This window comes from Onychostruthus taczanowskii, unplaced genomic scaffold (genome assembly GCF_017590055.1).
Source record: "Onychostruthus taczanowskii isolate IOZ18803 unplaced genomic scaffold, ASM1759005v1 scaffold310, whole genome shotgun sequence".
In the NCBI taxonomy this organism is placed as follows: Eukaryota; Metazoa; Chordata; class Aves; order Passeriformes; family Passeridae; genus Onychostruthus; species Onychostruthus taczanowskii.
In genome coordinates this window covers 1-17,038 of record NW_024500462.1, presented here as the reverse complement: position 1 = coordinate 17,038, position 17,038 = coordinate 1, and the positions used below count along the sequence as shown (strand labels likewise).

The 17,038-nt window shown below is 55.4% G+C and overlaps 1 pseudogene; it reads right to left on the bottom strand.

The window, feature by feature from the left end:
• LOC121338690 overlaps positions 1-3,204 on the bottom strand; it is a 9,676-nt pseudogene extending 6,472 nt beyond the window's left edge.
• Between the last annotated feature and the right edge of the window lie 13,834 nt (positions 3,205-17,038).

The window sequence follows — 17,038 nt, the reverse complement described above, 5'->3', positions numbered from 1 at the left end:
CAGAGAGAATATGGGATGGGGATTCGTGCTCCAAAGCGTCCAGGTGAAACCCAGCAGGGGCTGTGAGCTCTGCGGCTGGGCCTCCCCTGGGCTGCTGCGGCCCAGGGCCCGGAGCCGGGAGCTGCAGCCTTGCTCCCGTCTCAAGAACAGGAGCCTCCTCCAGGCCCACGGCCCCTCCATGGCCCCAGCATGAGGGAGGGCTCTGAGCCACAGCGGCTGCTGCCAGGAGGGGCTGCTCCGGCCAGCTGGGCGCCTCTGGGAAATGCCCAAAGCCTTGTGCCCTCTGCAGCTGGCCAAGGACAGCAGCAGGCCTGAACGGTTCGTGTGGCACAGCCAGCCCGAGCTGCGGAGCCCTCAGGGCACCATGACAGAGGCACCCCTCGGGAATGGGACCAGGAATAGGGACAGGGACCAGGACAGGACCGGGAATGGGGACAGGGACTGCGAATGGGACTAGGAATATGGGATGGGACTGGGAATAAGGACACGGACTGGGGCCATGGACCGAGAATGGGGACAGGGACTAGAACTGGGAATGGGACTTAAGAGACGGGGACCAGGACTGCAAATGGGGACATGGACTGTGAATGGGTCTAGGAATATGGGACATGACTGAGAATAGGGACATGGACCGAGAATGGGGACAGGGACCGGAACTAGGAATGGGACTCGAAATAAGAGACAGTGACCAGGACTGCAAATGGGGATATGGACTGTGAATAAGGGACTGCGCTTGGGACTGGAAATACAAGAGAGAGACTGGGAATGGGACCAGGAATGGGGAAAATGACTGGGAATGGGACTGGGAATACAGAGAAGGACCTGGAATGGAACCGGGAATGGGAATATTGGAATGGGACACGTAATTCGAGAACTTCAACCAGATCGAGAATATGGGATGGGGATCCGGGAGATGGGATCAGGATTGGAAACGGGAATAGATGAGCGAGCCTGGGACTGGGACTCTGGGAACAGGACAGGGAATATGGGAATGCAGGACTGGGAATACGGGAACAGGACAGGGAATATGGGACTAGGAATATGGGAATGGCAGCTGGGTAGAGAGCATGGGGCAGGGAGTGAGACTGGGAATGGACTGGGATGGGTGCAGGACGAGACAAGCATGCTGACATGAGAACGGATGGTGAGCAAGTAGGGTGACAGCAGGGAGAGGGGAAACCTGGACAGAGGACACCAGGGAGCAGGACTGGGGGACAGTTCTAGGGCAGAGGGTCCTTGATCAGCTGCATCAGAACCTCTGCCAGGGTCTCCCAGTGCAGCCAGAGATGCTTGGCCTCAGGTGCCCAGAGCCCTGAGCAACCCCTAAGTTCCTCCAAGGAACCTTCAGGTCCCCCACATCCCCTGGATCCCCCATGGCCGAATCATTGTCTTAGTTCAATGGCTTTATTTTTACCCTAGTTTTGGGCATTTGGAAAGGACAAAGAGAAATTCAAAGAAAATCTAGGCCACGGGGAGCCAGGAGGATGTGGAGCCCCCAGGCAGGTGTCTTCCCAACATGGATCACTGGTACTAGGGATCACCACCCCGGGGTCACTGGGGTTCATCCAGCACGGATCCTCCCGTGAGGGATGGAGCTGGAACAATGCACGAAGCTCTTCCCACACTCAAGGCACTTGCAGAGCTGCCCTTAGCGGTGGCTCTGTTGGTGTTGGGTCAAGGCTGAACTCCGTGAAAAGCTCTTCCCACACTCGAGACACTTTTAGGGCTTCTCCCCAGTGTGGATGCGCCGGTGCCTGACGAGGGCGGCGTTCTGCTTGAAGCCCTTCCCACAGTCAGGGCAGCGGAAGGGCTTCTCCTTGGTGTGAGTGCGCTGGTGGACGAGGAGATCAGAGCTAGTCTGAAACCTCTTCCTGCATTCCTCACACTCATAGGGCTTCTCTCCTTTGTGGTTCCTCTGGTGGCGGATCAGGCTGGAGTAGTGGCTGAAGCTCCTCCCACACTGGGGACACTCATACGGCCGTTCCCCTGTGTGCCTCCTGTGGTGGATAATGAGGGTGGAGATCATCCCGAAGCTTTTCCCACACTCAGGACACTCATAGGGCCTCTCCCCAGTGTTTATCCGCTGGTGGGGGACAAGGCTAGACTTGTGCCTGAAGCCCTTCTTGCACTGGGCACAGCGGAAGGGCTTCTCATCTGTGTGAATGCGCTGGTGCCTGAGGAGACAGAAGCTGCTCTGAAACCTCTTCCTGCACTTATCACACTCATAGGGCCGTTCCCCGGTGTGTATTATCTGGTGTTTGATCAGGCAGGAGCTTCGGCTGAAGCTCTTCCCACAATGCCCACACTCGTAGGGCCGTTCCCCCGTGTGGTTCCTCTGGTGGTCAATCAGGTAGGAGCTCCGGCTGAATCTCTTCCCACACTTTGGACACTCGTAGGGCTTCTCCCCAGTGTGGATGCGCTGGTGGGTGACAAGTTCAGATTTCTCCCTGAAGCCCTTCCCGCAGTCATGGCAGAGGAAGGGCCTCTCCTCTGTGTGAATCCGCTGATGCCTGAGGAGATGGGAGCTGGTGCGAAACCTCTTCCTGCACTGATCACACTTGTAGCGCCTCTCCCCGGTGTGGATCCTCTGGTGGCCAGTCAGGTTGGATTTGTGGCTGAAGCTCTTCCCACACTCGCCACACTCGTAGGGCCGTTCCCCAGTGTGGATTATCCAATGGGAGATGAGTTGGCATCTCCACCTGAAGCTCTTCCCACATTCCGAGCACTTGTGGGACTTCTCCCCATCCTGGAGCTGCTCACTGACCTCCAGCTCCGAGCTCTGGCCGCCTCCCTGGCCCAGGGTGGGTCTTTCCTCCTCGGATCCCTGAGATCTGCGTTTGCAGCCCCTCCTCGTGCGGGATCTCCGGGGATTTTCCTCCCCGTTGGATTCCTGTGCTGTGGAGCTGCTCAAAACGGCCTCATCCACGAGCTTCTGCTGCAGGGATTTGTCCTCCCTGGTCTCCATCATCAGCTCAGTGCCTGGGGGAGGAAGGACAAGGATAGGATGGGATTTGCCTCCTTTGCAAAGGGAAGGGCAAGGAGATCCCCCCAGTCCGTTCCCAGCAGGATGGTGTCACCAGTGGGGTTGTCCTGCAGCTGGGGGCCATGCTGGGCTGGGAGATGGAGCAGGAGAGAGGGGGAAAGGGGCACTGACTTCCTCCTCACCTGCATGGGGCTTTCGGGTCTTCTTCCTCTTCCTCATGGCCTCCTCCTCCTCCATTGGGCTGAGGTTTGGAAATGGAAAATCCTGGTTTGGGGGAAAATAAGCTATGAGAGCTGGGGATTCCTCCTGCCCAAGCCCATCTCTTGAAGTCACCAGACATTTTGTGTCCATAAAAACCTTCAGACCACCAAGATTTAGCTGAAAAACCTCTCACAAAATTCAGACCCTCAATAGCAAGATTGAGACCCTCAAGACTTGAATGGCATATGATCATCCCAAAAAAACCTTTCCAGGAGTCCACCCTCTCTGGTCTCTCCACTTTGGACTTTCTGGGGATCCTGTCTGTATTGAGAGTTCTCCTCTCCGGGGTCCCCACCCTCTCCAGGCTGTCAAGGGTCCCAGGAATCCCTAGGGTCTCCCCTTCTCTGCTCTTCCGACCTTGGGCTTCTGGGGCTCCCCCTTTTCTGTGCTGCTGGGGTTCCCCGCAGCCCCAGGGGTTCCCTGGCTCCCCCTCTCTGGGCTCCCACTCAGCCATGCCGGGGCTCTTGGGCTCCCAGCGCTCCCGTGTCCCCTGACTCTGCTCCAGGCTGCGGGGAGCTCCAGCGCTTCCCCCTCGACTGGGTGTTCCCCTCTCCGGGCTCAGCCCTGGGGGTCTCCTGTCTCTGAGCTGCACACTTCGGTGTCCCAGTGTTCTCCCCTCTCCTGCCCTCCCCCGCGAGTAAACAACCTCCCGGGACACCCCCAAAATCCCCCCAAAGGCCACTTGCGGCTTAGCTTTGGAGTCTTTCACCTCCAAAAATCCCCCGGCCACCCTAAAAATACCCTCCCACGGAGCCCCCAGGATATTTGGGCGAGCTCCCCGTCCGCGGTCACCTGAGATACGGGGGAGACAATGCCCCAGGGGCGGGAGGGCTGCGGACACAGCGAGGGCTGGACCGCGTGTTCTCCCGCTTCCACTTCCTGCTCCTCCTCTTCCTCCTCTAGCCCAGCTCTTCCTCTCATTCCTGCTCCTCCTCTTCCTTTTCCTCCTCCACGCCTCCTCCTGCTCCTCTTCTTCCCTGCAGCCCTTGTCCCGCTGCTTCTCCATCACCGCTCCGCCGCTCCCTTTCTCCTGCCCCGTTCCCGCAGCCCGCGGCAGGAGCGGGGCTGGAGCCGGGACAGCTCGGCATGGGCAGCGCGGGGCTCTCGGCTGCTCCCACCCGCTGGGGGCGGGGGGAACCCAGTCTGGGCAAAAGGAGAGGGAAACTGGGAAAAGTGGGGGCTGCACATCCACACTGGGGCTTGCTGGGGACCCTGGCTGGGGACTGCCAGCCCTTGGGGCTCCTCTCGGGAGATCCGGGAGGGGGAAAGGCAGAGGGGGCTGGGGGGTCACTGGGGAAGTGGCATCACTGGGAGTGACTGGGCTGTGCTGGGATCATTTTGGAAGTGAGTGGGAGCCTGCAGGGGAATTGAAGCCGTGTTGGGGGCAAATAAACTGGGAATGGCTGGCATTATTTTGATACTGACTGGGAGCAGCTGGGAGCAACTGGGATCATGCTGGAGGTGACTAGGATCATACTGGCAGCCTCAGTGACTGAGACTGAGGCTGACTGGGAGCAGTTGTGAGCAAATGGGTTCATACTTGAAGGAACTGGGAGTGACTGGCTGCATGCTGGGGGGGATTGGAAGCAACCGGGCTTATACTGGGATCAACTGGGATCATGCTGGAGGTGACTAGGATCATACTGGCAGCCTCAGTGACTGACACTGAGGCTGACTGGGAGCAGTTGTGAGCAAATGGGATCATACTTGAAGGAACTGGGAGTGACTGGGAATCTGCTGGTGGGAACTGGGGTACACTAGGAGAGACTGGGGGTGACTGGAATGAAAGTGATGGTGAAAGCAACTGGAACCATGTGGGGCCCAACTGGTTCATACTGGCAGTGACTGGGAGCACACTGGGGTCATACTTGGATCATACTGGGAGTGACTGGGTTAATACAGGCAGTACCTGACAGTGACTGGGAACACACCCTGCACATCATCCCTCATACTGGGACTGAATGGGTTGATCTAGCTGGAGGCAACTAGGACCATACTGGGAGAGACTGGAAGCAACTGGGATTATAGTGGGACCATACTGGGAGTGCTGGTACATGAGTAGGATCGTACTGGAAGTTACTGGGATCATATTGGTGTGGAAAGGGAGCAACTGGGATCACTCTTTGGGCTCCTGGGAGCAATGGAGAGGAACTGGGATCATGCTGCAAGCAAACTGGAGAAACTGGGAATGACTGGATGCATCCTGTAGGCAACTGGGATATTGTGGGCATGACTGGGATCATACTGGGATAGCTAACACCTTCCTGGGGCCACTGGGAGTAGCTGGGAATGGCTATGGACATGCTGAGGGCAACTGGGATATACTGGGAGTGTCTGTAAGCATACTGGGGTGACTGGAAGCACACTGGAAACAGCTGGGCCCATGCTGGCTGAGACTGGGATCATACTGAGGATGACTGAGATTCACTGGGAGTGGCTGTGAGAAACTGAAATCATGTGGAAAGGAACTGGGAGGAAGTGGGAATGACTGGGAGCATGCTGGGGGTGACTGGGATCTACTGGGAGAGACAGGGGATCATCCTGGATGCTACTGGGGTCGTGCTGGCACTGACAGGGAGCAACTGGGATCACACTGGGGGCCACTGCCACCATACTGGGGGTGACTGGGATCATACTGGGAGTGACTACAATCATACTGGGATTGTAGTGGGTGTCAATGGACCTTGACTGGGGGTTACTGGGAGCAACCAGGCCTATGCTGGGAGCCAACCGTGCACACACTGGGAGGAACTGGCAATGATAGGATGCATGCTGGTGACAACTGGGATGTACTGGGAGTGACTGGGGGCAACTGGACCATGCTGAGGTAGCTGGGAGTGCCTGGGAATGATTAGGAGGTCATGGCAACTGGGATATACTGGGGGTGTCTGTGAGCATACTGGGGTGACTGGGAACACACTAGGGGTGACTGGGACTAGCTGGGATTTACAGAGCCTCCACAGGGGACAGCTGGAAGTGGTCCCCCTGTTCCCCCCAGCCCTCCCTCAGGCTCTGTCACATCTCCCAACCTGGGATCTGCCCGGAGCAGCGCGACGGCTCCAGCGCTGGGGCTGGGGGGCCAGGGGGGAGTGGGACCCCCGGCACCGGGATCCTGATCGGCCATTCCCAGCACTGGGACCCCCCTGGATCCCCTATTTCTCTACTCCCCATTTCCCAGCCATCCTATGGCTCCCAGACTCCACATGTCCCATGTCATTGTCCCTGGGACACTCTGGAATGCCTTGGACCCCCATTCCTGCCTTTCCCAAGCCCCCAGCCCCAACTTTCTGTAAGGCCAGAGACCCCCTGAACTCCCCGTTCCTGAACATCCTGGGTGTCCCTATCCTGGTACCCCTTTTTGGGAAACCCTGGACTCCCTTTTCCTGGGCTCAAGGAACCCCTGGAACTCCCTTCTACCTGTCCAAATCCCTGCCCCCCCATTTCCTTGACTCTCAGACTGCCCTGAGCCCCCATTCCTGAGAATGGAGATGCACTTTTACCCCTTTGCCTGGCACTTTGACCCCCCTGCACCCCATTATCCGCCACCAACACAACATTTTCCCAGCCCTCTGGCTCTTCAGCCCCCAACCCCACACTTTTCCTTGGCCCTGGGACCTCTGGGCCCCCATTCCTGCCTTTCCCAGTCCCCAGCCCCTCCTTTCCTCACAGAGAAGAGCCCTGGCATCCCCTTTCCTGGGCACAGGACAGCCCATCCCACCTCTCCCAGTCCCTGCACCCCCTTTCCTTGACTCAGCCCTGAACCTCCTTCCCAGCTCTCCCCCTTTTCCTTGACCAGTTGCACCACCTGGATCCCCAAACTCCCATTTTCACCTACCCCAGCTCCCCCAAATCTCCGTGTCCCCCCGGTTCTCCACTCCCTGCAGTACCTGGAAGTGGCGCTGTGGGAGCCCAGCCCGGGGGTCCCCAGTTCTTTTGGATTGTGGATGGGACCCCCTGTGAGCCATGTGGGAGTGAGCGGGGCTGGATGGAGCCACAGACACCGGGGATGGCAATGGGAGCTGAGCTGGGATCTTGGGATAGCCAGAGCTGGGATCTTGGGATAGCCAGAGCTGGGATTTTGGGATAGCCAGAGCCTGCTCAAGGGCAGGAACCAGCACATACCTGACAGTGACCTGGAGATGGGGCTGGTACAACCAGAACGAGGAGAACTGGGGGCTGGGCTGGGATCTCTGGGGCTGGGGGAATCTCTGGGAATGGGATGGGACCTGTGGGGCTGGAATGAGAATCCAGGGAGCTCCAAGGGACTCTGTGGGGCTGGGACATGACTCCATGGGTTCGCTCTCTCCTCGTTCCCAGGTCTCCACGCAGTGCAGGTGGTTTCCAGCTGTGACCTGCTGTCCAGTGGAGCATCCATGGATCCCACTGGTATGGCTGTGAGGGGTGGGATTTCGTCTCCTTCCAGCTGGGATCTGAGTGCTTTGCAGTGTCCCACGGTGCTGCCTGGATCACCCAGAGGTGCTGGGAATCCAAAGGGATCATCATGGAGTGAGTGAAGCATCACCTGGGACACACCTGTGTGGAAGAGCTCCCAAATGGAGCCCTGTGGTTGGAGGCTCTGGAGCACAAAGGTGGGTGTGGGAGTGGAATTCCTATGGCAGTGTGGGATTCAGCAAAGGGAGACTTGGAATACAGGAATTCCCATGGAATTTCCATGGCCTGATCTCACTCTCATCCCGCTCAGGTGAGAATTCCATGGATGGATCCCTCCCAACCCACTGCTATGGGAATTCCATGAGGAAATGATTTGAATTGATGAGCAATCGAATGACAGCAGTGAAATGAGAAGGAATCCCTGCTGGGATTCCATGGGACATGGACCCCAATCCTTTGCCCAGGCCGGCTCTGCTGTGCCCTGTCCCTGCCCTGAGCCCAGCACGAGCCTTTCCTTGGCTGTTCTGTGCCCTGCCCGGGGCAGGAGGGCACTGCTGGGGCAGCTTTGGTGGCCCCGGGCACCCAGCCGGGCTGCAGCCGCTGCAGGGGCTCCTGGGGAATGTTCCAGAGCCAAGCTGAAAGCCAAGAACACTTTCTGGAGGGGATTCTCCCCCTTGGCCTGTGCAGGGAGCCCGAGGGCAGCAGCCCAGGCACAAGAGCCTGAAGTGCAGGAGCTCAGTGTGCTCGGGCAGGCCGTGTGCCCTGGCCGTGCTGTGACCCTCAGCTGTCCCTTGTCCCTCAGCTCCGTGGGGCCAGGGGTGGCAGCAGGACCAGGGCAGCCCTCAGGGAAAAACCCTGAGCCCCAGCTGGGCCAGCTCCCCCCAGGTCACTCTCAGTCACCCCAGTGTGATCCCAGCATGGTCCCAGGGCTATCCCATGTATAGTTCCAGCCACTCCCAGCATGGTCCCAGGGCTTTCCATTCACCCCATGTATAGTTCCAGCCACTCCCAGCATGGTCCCAGTCACTCCCAGATACTCACAGTATTATTCCAGGAACTTCCTTTATGGCTCCTCTGTGATCCCAGTCACTCCCCGTCTCTCCCAGTATATCCCAGTTCCCCCAGTGTCTCCACTCACTCCCAGTAAGCTTCCAGCATGCTTCTGTTGCTCATAGTCACCCCAGTCACCTCCAGCACAACTCCTGTCACTCCCTGTATATCCCAGTTGCCCCAGTATGGTCCCAGTTGCCCTCTGCCTGCTCCTAGTCACTTCCAGTATGATCCCAGTATGATCTCAGTTGCTCTCAGTTGCCCCTGGCGTGGACCCAGTAATTCCCAGTATGATCCCAGTAGGATCCCAGTCTCCCTGAGCATGGTCCCAGTCAATCTCAGGTGCCCCCAGTGTGTTCCCAGTCACCCCCAGTATGGTTCCAGACACTCCCAGTATATCCCAGTTGCCCTCAGCATACTCACAGTCATTCCCACTTGCAGCCACATGTCCCAGTAAGGTTCCAGTTTCCACCAGTATGATCCCAGTCCCTACCAGTCATTCCCAGTTGGTCCCACTATGATCCCTGTTGCCCAAGCTCTGGTCCTGCTGGTTCCCAGTGTGCCCTGGTCCTGCTCCCAGTGGGTCCCAGTCCTGGCCCCGGTGTATCCTGGTGTATCCCGGTGTATCCCAGTAGGATCCCAGTCTCCCTGAGCATGGTCCCAGTCAATCTCAGGTGCCCCCAGTGTGTTCCCAGTCACCCCCAGTATGGTTCCAGACACTCCCAGTATATCCCAGTTGCCCTCAGCATACTCACAGTCATTCCCACTTGCAGCCACATGTCCCAGTAAGGTTCCAGTTTCCACCAGTATGATCCCAGTCCCTACCAGTCATTCCCAGTTGGTCCCACTATGATCCCTGTTGCCCAAGCTCTGGTCCTGCTGGTTCCCAGTGTGCCCTGGTCCTGCTCCCAGTGGGTCCCAGTCCTGGCCCCGGTGTATCCCGGTGTATCCCGGTGTATCCCGGTGTCCCAGTCCATCCCAGCCTGTCCCAGTCCACGGCAGTCCCTTCCCAGCAGCCGCCGTTTCCCGGATTTTTCCTGCCCCTCCCGCCCCCGGAGCTGCCGCTGGACGCCCCCAGCTGTCGCTGCCCAGTGAGAAAAGGGCCCAGACTCACAAGAAGGCTGGTTTGACAGCAGTGGTTTTAATATGGAAATCCTCTCTTTTCACAGCCTGTTCCCATACATTCGGACCAGACTGGTCAATCAATCAACACATTTCACCTGATTGGCTAATTAACAAAAACACCTTTCTTATAAACAATCCTTGAGAAAAACAGGAAAACAGAGCGTAGGAAAACACCACCTGCAGCTTGTTTATAATAACAAGCTATCATCATTTCTCTACAGCTCCCTAAAAGTCTCACAAGTCTGCGGTGAGAAACCTTACCTGGCTTCCTCGCTCTCTGAGCAGCCCATCACATCCACACCCAAGATGCTGCCGGGGCTCGGGGGCTTCGTGTTGGGCTTCGTCTGCCAAGGCTGGGGCTCGGCCTTTACTGTGGGAGGTGAGGGGGGGTCCCCAGGGGTTGTGTCCCCCCTGAGAGTGCTTGTGACTCCCCCATGTGCTCCCATGCTGGGGATGTCTCCTTTTCTCTCTCCAGAATGCGGATCCAGCTTCTGCTCCCCTCTGGGAGGGGCTTTGGGGAGCCCCCCTGGGACCTCCTTAAATCCCCATTCCTGGGCACTGGGACCTCCCCACACCTCCTTCCCCAGCTGTGGGATCCCCTGCACCCCCTCATCCTGCACTGACACCCCCTGCACCCCGTTCCCGGCTCTCCTCCTCTGCCAGCCCCTGGATCCCCTGCTTCCATGAACCCGGGGACCCCCGGACCCCCATTCCCGGCCAGCCCGGGGCACCTCACCCCCAGGCCTCCCTTTGCTGGGAAATCCAGCCTGGGCACGGGGCTCTGCAGCTGCTCTGGGATTTGTGATCACCCAGAGGAAAGGGAGAGAACAGAGGAGAGAGAGAAGGAGATTGGGAATCGGGGATCGCGGTCCGAGCGCCCAGTCCTGCTCCGCCAGGGGTGGGACCCGCAGCCGGCGGATCCGCGGCTCCCGGTGCTGTCCCTGCTTTGGGCCAACTCCAGCGGCTTCCAGGCAGAGTTTGAGCGCCGGCCTTGTGAGTTCAGCGTGGCTGAGGAGGGTCCCGGGGGATGCCAGGAGGAAATCCTGGGGAATTCCCTGGAATTCCCGCGTCCCCTCCGCCCGCGATCCCTCGGGCACTTTCGCCTCCGCGATCCCCGCTCTGTGCCGCCGCGATCTGCCCGGCGACCGGTGACGTCACGAAATCCTCGTGCTGCCATTGGCGATCAGGAAGGAGCAGATCCAATGGCGGCTCCGGAGGCAGGGGCGGGGCAGCAGCGGCGCAGCGGATTGGCTCCAGCGCTGGGGCTGGGGGCGCCCCTGGAGGGGCTCGGGGGGCGGGCGGTGAGAGGTGAGGGGGACCCTCGACCCCCGGAATCTCCTGAACCGCAATTTCCGGGCACTGGGAACGCCCTGGACTTCCATTTCCGGGTACTAGAACACCGTCCACCCCCATTCCTGGATTCTGTCACCTCCCTGCAGCCCCTTCCCCAGCGCCAGGACCCCCTGTTCCTTATCTGGCCCCGGGACCTCCCTGAATGCCCCTGAACCACCATTCCTGGGTGCTGTGACTCACTGCCCCCCCTACCCAGCACCGGGACCCCCGTTACTCCTTATCTGGCAAGAGAGGTCCCTGAACGCCCATCGCTGGGCACCGGCACCTCTCTGAACCTCTGTCTGCGGGCACTGGGACCATCGGAGCCCCCATTTCCAGGAAGGGGATTCCCTGAACCCACATTACCCATTCCTGGAAACCCCCTGATCCACAATTTCTGCACCACAGGACCCCCTGGAACTCAATTTCCAGGCTGAGGATCCCCTTGTCCCCCCGTTCCCTGAACACGGGACTACTTCCCTTGGTTTGAAAAGACAGGTGTTTGCTGAGGAAGGCAGGAACCTCCCCTGAAATGAAAATGTAAATCCCTCCGCTCTGAAGTGTTATAATTTTGAAATTAACGGGGCTCTCAGGCAAAGGTATGGAAGCGGGAATAACAGCTCTTCATTAGGGAAGAAAATTATAAAAATAAAATAAACAATGCGGTAATACAAAACAACACTGACAGAATGAAAATACAACCTGACAGCCTGTTGGTCAGGGTGTTGATAGCAGCCCAACTGAAATGGTGGCTGCAGTCCTCCTGGAGGGACAGATGTGGTTCTGTTGGTGCAGTGATCCTGCAGAAGGGTAGAGTTTTCCTCTGAAATTCCAGTGGTGGTGTAGATGGGCCTGGTCATCCTTGAAATCCAGTGGGAAAGGGCTGCTCCTCTGGGAATCCAATGGGAAAGGCTGCTGGGTCTTCCAGATCTCTGATTATATCCATTTAGGAATGCTTGGCTCCTCCCTCTGGGTGGACCTTCTCACAAAGGAATGATGCATTTTTATCAGTCATGCAGTGACATTCAATATCCCATTAAGAGAGGATATCTCCCCTGAGGGATGATGGCTTGGGGAATAAAGAAACTGTCCAATTAACAGAAGAGAACTGCCCCATCAGATAGGAATAGAATACACACCCCCATTTCCAAACTAAGACAAGGATGAAAACAGCAAGGGGGGGATTCTGGACAGGAGGCAGGACGGAGGGACATGGGGACAATTCCAGGGCAGGGCGTCCTTGATCACCTCCCCCAGAACCTCCACCAGGGTCTCCCAGTGCAGCCAGAGCCTCTTGGCCTGGGGTGCCCAAAGCTCTGAGCAACCCCCAAGTCCCTCCCAGGAGCCCTCAACTCCCTCGAACCCAGCATCCCCCGTCCCCTGGATGATCCCTCCATGTCCCAATCATAATCTTCGTTCAGTCTTTATTTTTTCCCAGTTTTGGGTGTTTTTGGAAACGACAAAGAGAAATGAAAAGAAAATCAAGGGCACAGGGAGCCAGGAAGAATTGGAGCCCCCCAGGCAGGTGTCATCCCAACAGGGATCACCAGCACCATGGATCACCAGGGCTCTGCTCACCGGGGCTCACTGGAGATCATCGAGAGCAGATCCTCCCAGGGGATGGAGCTGGAGCAGCGCACGGAGCTCTTCCCACATTCAGGACATTCGTGGGGCTTCCCTTAGTGGTGCCTCCATTGGTGTTGAGTCAAGGCTGAGTCTGGCAGCAGCTCTTCCCACACTCGGGACACTCACAGGGCTTGTGACATCACAAGGAGCGGAGCTGGATGCCAGGCACCCTCCAGAGCTGCTCTCACTGCCCTCCAGAGATGGAGAGGAGAGAGAAAATAGAATGAACGCTTCATGGCTTGAGTTAAGGACTGGAACAGATCTCTCTGCAAATGCCATCATGAGCAAAACAGTTCAAAATTAGAGACATTAATTGAATTTATTGCTATCAATCAGAGCAGGATAGTGAGAAGTAAAATAAAGCTTTAAAAAAACCTTCTGCCCATCCCTCCCTCCTTCCCAGCTCTGCCTCCTCCCGCAGTGGGCACAGCGAGACAGGCAGTGGGGGTTCTGCTCAGTTAATCACCTTTGTTTCTCCTGTGCTCGGGGAGAGGAGTCGTTCCCTGCTGTGCCAGGGGTCCCTGCTGGAGACACTTCTCCATGAACTTCTCCCGGGTGAGTTCATCTCAGGGACAGCAGCTCTTCACAAACTGCTGCAGCGTGCCTCACTCTCCCGTGGGCTCACATGGAAGGAACCTGCTCCAGCCTGGGCTCCTCTCTCATGGCTTTGCAGGTCCCTGCCAGGTCCCTGCTCCAGCACAGCTTTCCCGTGGGGTCACAGCCCCGCTCAGGCACCCCCTGCTCTGGCACGGGCTCCTCCAGGCGCTGCAGGTGCATCTCTGCTCCCCCTGCCCTCCCTGGGCTGCAGGGCCCGGCTCCACCCCAGGGACTGCCCCAGGGAATCTCAGGACAACCAGCTCCACACCTGGAGCAGCTCCTGCCCCTGCTGCCCTGCCCTGCCCTGCCCTGCCCCTGCCCTGCCCTGCCCTGCCCTGGGGTGTGCAGAGTTGTTCCTCTCACATGTTCTCACCCTGCTCACAGTTACAGTTACATGATAACCGATTTTCTTTTTCTTAAATCTCGTATCCCAAAGGTGTTGCCACCATTTCTAACCGGCCCAGGCTTGGCTGGTCTGTCCTGGAGCCAGCTGGAATTGACTCTGTGGGACATGGAGGAGCAGCTGCCTCCAGCAGCCTCTCACAGAAGATGCTCCTAGAGCCCCCGCTTACCAAAACCTGGCCATGCAAACCTAGTATAAGTATGGTAGGGTTTTATTACCATTATTAATTCTTATTATTATTGCTAGTGTTTTTGCTATTAATATTACAGTTATTATTATTATATTTGTTACCAGTATTTGTAGGTTTTTTGACTCTATATTATAGTGGCTATAGTAGAACTCAAAACCAAAGTACTTAATTGCAAGTAGAAGTTATAATTTTGGCAGCTGCGTTCCCTGCCCTGTTCTGTCTCATTGCTGTGTGTGAAGCCACTGCTGCCAGGGCTCTGTATTTTCCTGGTTTGGGAAATTCGATGGCATTGCTCACACATCAGAAAGAGAGGGCTCATTCCCATCAAATGCATTGCCTGAGCTCTTCTAGTCCCAGTTGCTGGAACCTTCTTTTGTAATGTTGTTGACTTTCTTAGCATCTGTTAATATTTGTGATTTTATGACAAAATGTTCTCCAATGTGATTTTGCAAGATTCTATAATCAGCATTCAGTTTTGCTTTTGGATTTCTTCATGGTGTGTCAGAACTGAAGGTAGCATTTTGGGTGGGAAGCCTTCAGTGGGAGCCAGGATTGCCTCAGCAGCAGCTGGTTGTGCACAGTAAGCAGAGATAACAGAGACTCCATGAGCTGAATATTCTGCCTTGTAAGAGCCTGAATGAGAGATGTGGGACTCCAGCAGCTCTTCCAAATGCAGTTGATGACATCCAAGACGTTACAGCAGTCGAGGTCGTGCGTGACGGAGCCTGTGCCTACAGCTCTCAGCTCCAGCTGGAAGCAGGCCTGGGGACCCTTAGTTTAGGTTACAAATGCATTATCTACTTTTCTTTGCTGAGCATCTTAATACAATAGAACCAATCTATATCTTAACTTTTATCTATAGCCTATCACAACTACTATAATTACCATGTTCATGTTACTGTTCTCCAATCACTAGAAGTTAGTACATTACAGTTGAAGCTAGAAGTTGTTTTTCAGTTTTCTTGCAGTGGAAAATTCTGAGACCTTTTTCCTACTTTCAACATCTGCTAACTTGTTTGCCTGTGCTATCTTTCTGCTTGGTAAAAACATCTTCTTGTTTGAGGTGGGTTTATCCTTTGCTCTAAGTCATAAAAACCCCCTTCTAACTAACATACCATTTGCCTCCTTGGTTATCCAGTGAGACTGGCTCAGCAATTCTTTTCTTCTATATCAAAATTTGCTTCCACCTCTATTCCTTCCTCAGCTTCTACATTCAAAAATCTTTCTGTCAAGCATACATATTTGTGAGACTTTCTTGTCAAAGTTTCACCCTTCCCAACATCACCTTGTTGCAGAATCCCCAGTGCCCCAGCAGTACGGCAGCTGGGGGACCCTCTGCAGCCTGCAGGGTCAGACATCCCAAAAAGGGGGACCCCCGGGAGCCTAGTTTTATTGTTCTGTTTCTCAAGTCTTCACTACTGCCAATCTATCTTTTCTGCTGCTTTAGCATTTCACTATCCTTGCTGCCTCTGAGGCCTTTCTTTTTCCCAGCTCTCCTAAAATCCTCTAATCCTATAGATTCCCACAGACACACGGGGGAGAGGCTTCTCCAGGAGCTCCCATCTGACCAGACACCAACAGAGCCACCAGCAAGGGCAGCCCTGTGAGGGCCCCAGCTGCACGAAGAGCTTTGTCTGCTGCTCGAGCTCCATCCCCCATCAGGGGACCCCCTTTGGGCAGAGCCCTGGTGACCCACATTCCCGGTGATCCGTGTTGGGAAGACACCTGGCTGATGCTCTCCACGTCCTCCTGGTTCTCTGTGGGTAGCTGGATGAACACAGGGGCAGGAACATCACTCAGGACAGAGACTAACATCAGGAATTGACTGGGAAGAGGAGATGTGTTGACTTTAAACTCCTAAAATCTCACCTGCTCTTCACAGAAATTTCTTCTGATAGCATCAGGCAGCCCTGGATGATCTTGGAGCCTCCCATGGCACAGCACAGCTGCTTTTGGGTTGTCAGCACCTGCCCAGAGCTGTGGATGGGGCCTGGGGGGGCAACTGGGGCCGTACTGGTGGTGCTGGGAGCCCCCCAGGTGGGAGCCAAGGGAACTTGGGTGATCAGGGACCACGGGAAAGGGAAAGGTGGGAAATGTGGGTAAGGAGGAGGAAAAGCAGGGTGGGACCCCCAAAAGGAGTGGGATTGATAGTATAGGGATAAAAGGTTCTAAAATCATGGGATAATCAGGGGGGTTGGAAAGAAAGGTCAGGCCTGGTAGGCCCTGGGAAAATGTTGGGCTTTACTGGATCGTGCAAAACTGCACCTGTATAATCATTTAATGACTGTGATAAATGATATGATTGTTATATGATAAATGATATGATTGTTAGATGTGATGGTTGTTGGTAATTGGATATAATTATTGTTTAATTGTAATAAGAATAATGAGAAATTATATTTGGGGGGGTTTGATGGAAATTGCAAAATCCATGCTTGGATGAAATCAATGCTGGAGATGCTGCAAGTCTGTCAGAGCCCAGGACGTCTCTCTGACAGTCTTTGATGATCTGAGCCCCAGACAGAGGGTTTTAAAGCCCTGGCAGGGGGGTCGGAGACCCTGGCATGCAACCAAACACCCCTGTGGCTTCGAGTTCAACCCATGGAACAAATTGCCACCTTTGTATGAAGAATTAAAGGTCACAAAAGTTTAGATAGCATAACAATAGTAGTTATAGGGTGAAAAGAAAAATGTTGGGGGTTTTACTATAGGGGTCTAGGAGGTAAGATGGAGGAATTTGGGCGTTGTCCTGTTCTTGTTCCTTCTTCTTCCTAGCCTCCATCTTCTTGGTGATGGCAGCACTCTGGGATTGGTGTAGAGTAGAAAGTCACTGTCTAACATAGGTGATAGCTATTGGAACATATCTGTAAATATTGAATATGTACTTTATAGTACAGCTTTTTCTCTCATACAATGGTTCATTTATAAAAGACAAAGCACAGAGCCCCATTCATATTTAACCGTCTAAATATTTATTAAAATATACTTTTTCCAACTTAGAAAGCCAAACTACACAGTTTTATTGTTCTGTTTCTCAAGTCTTCACTACTGCCAATCTATCTTTTCTGCTGCTTTAGCA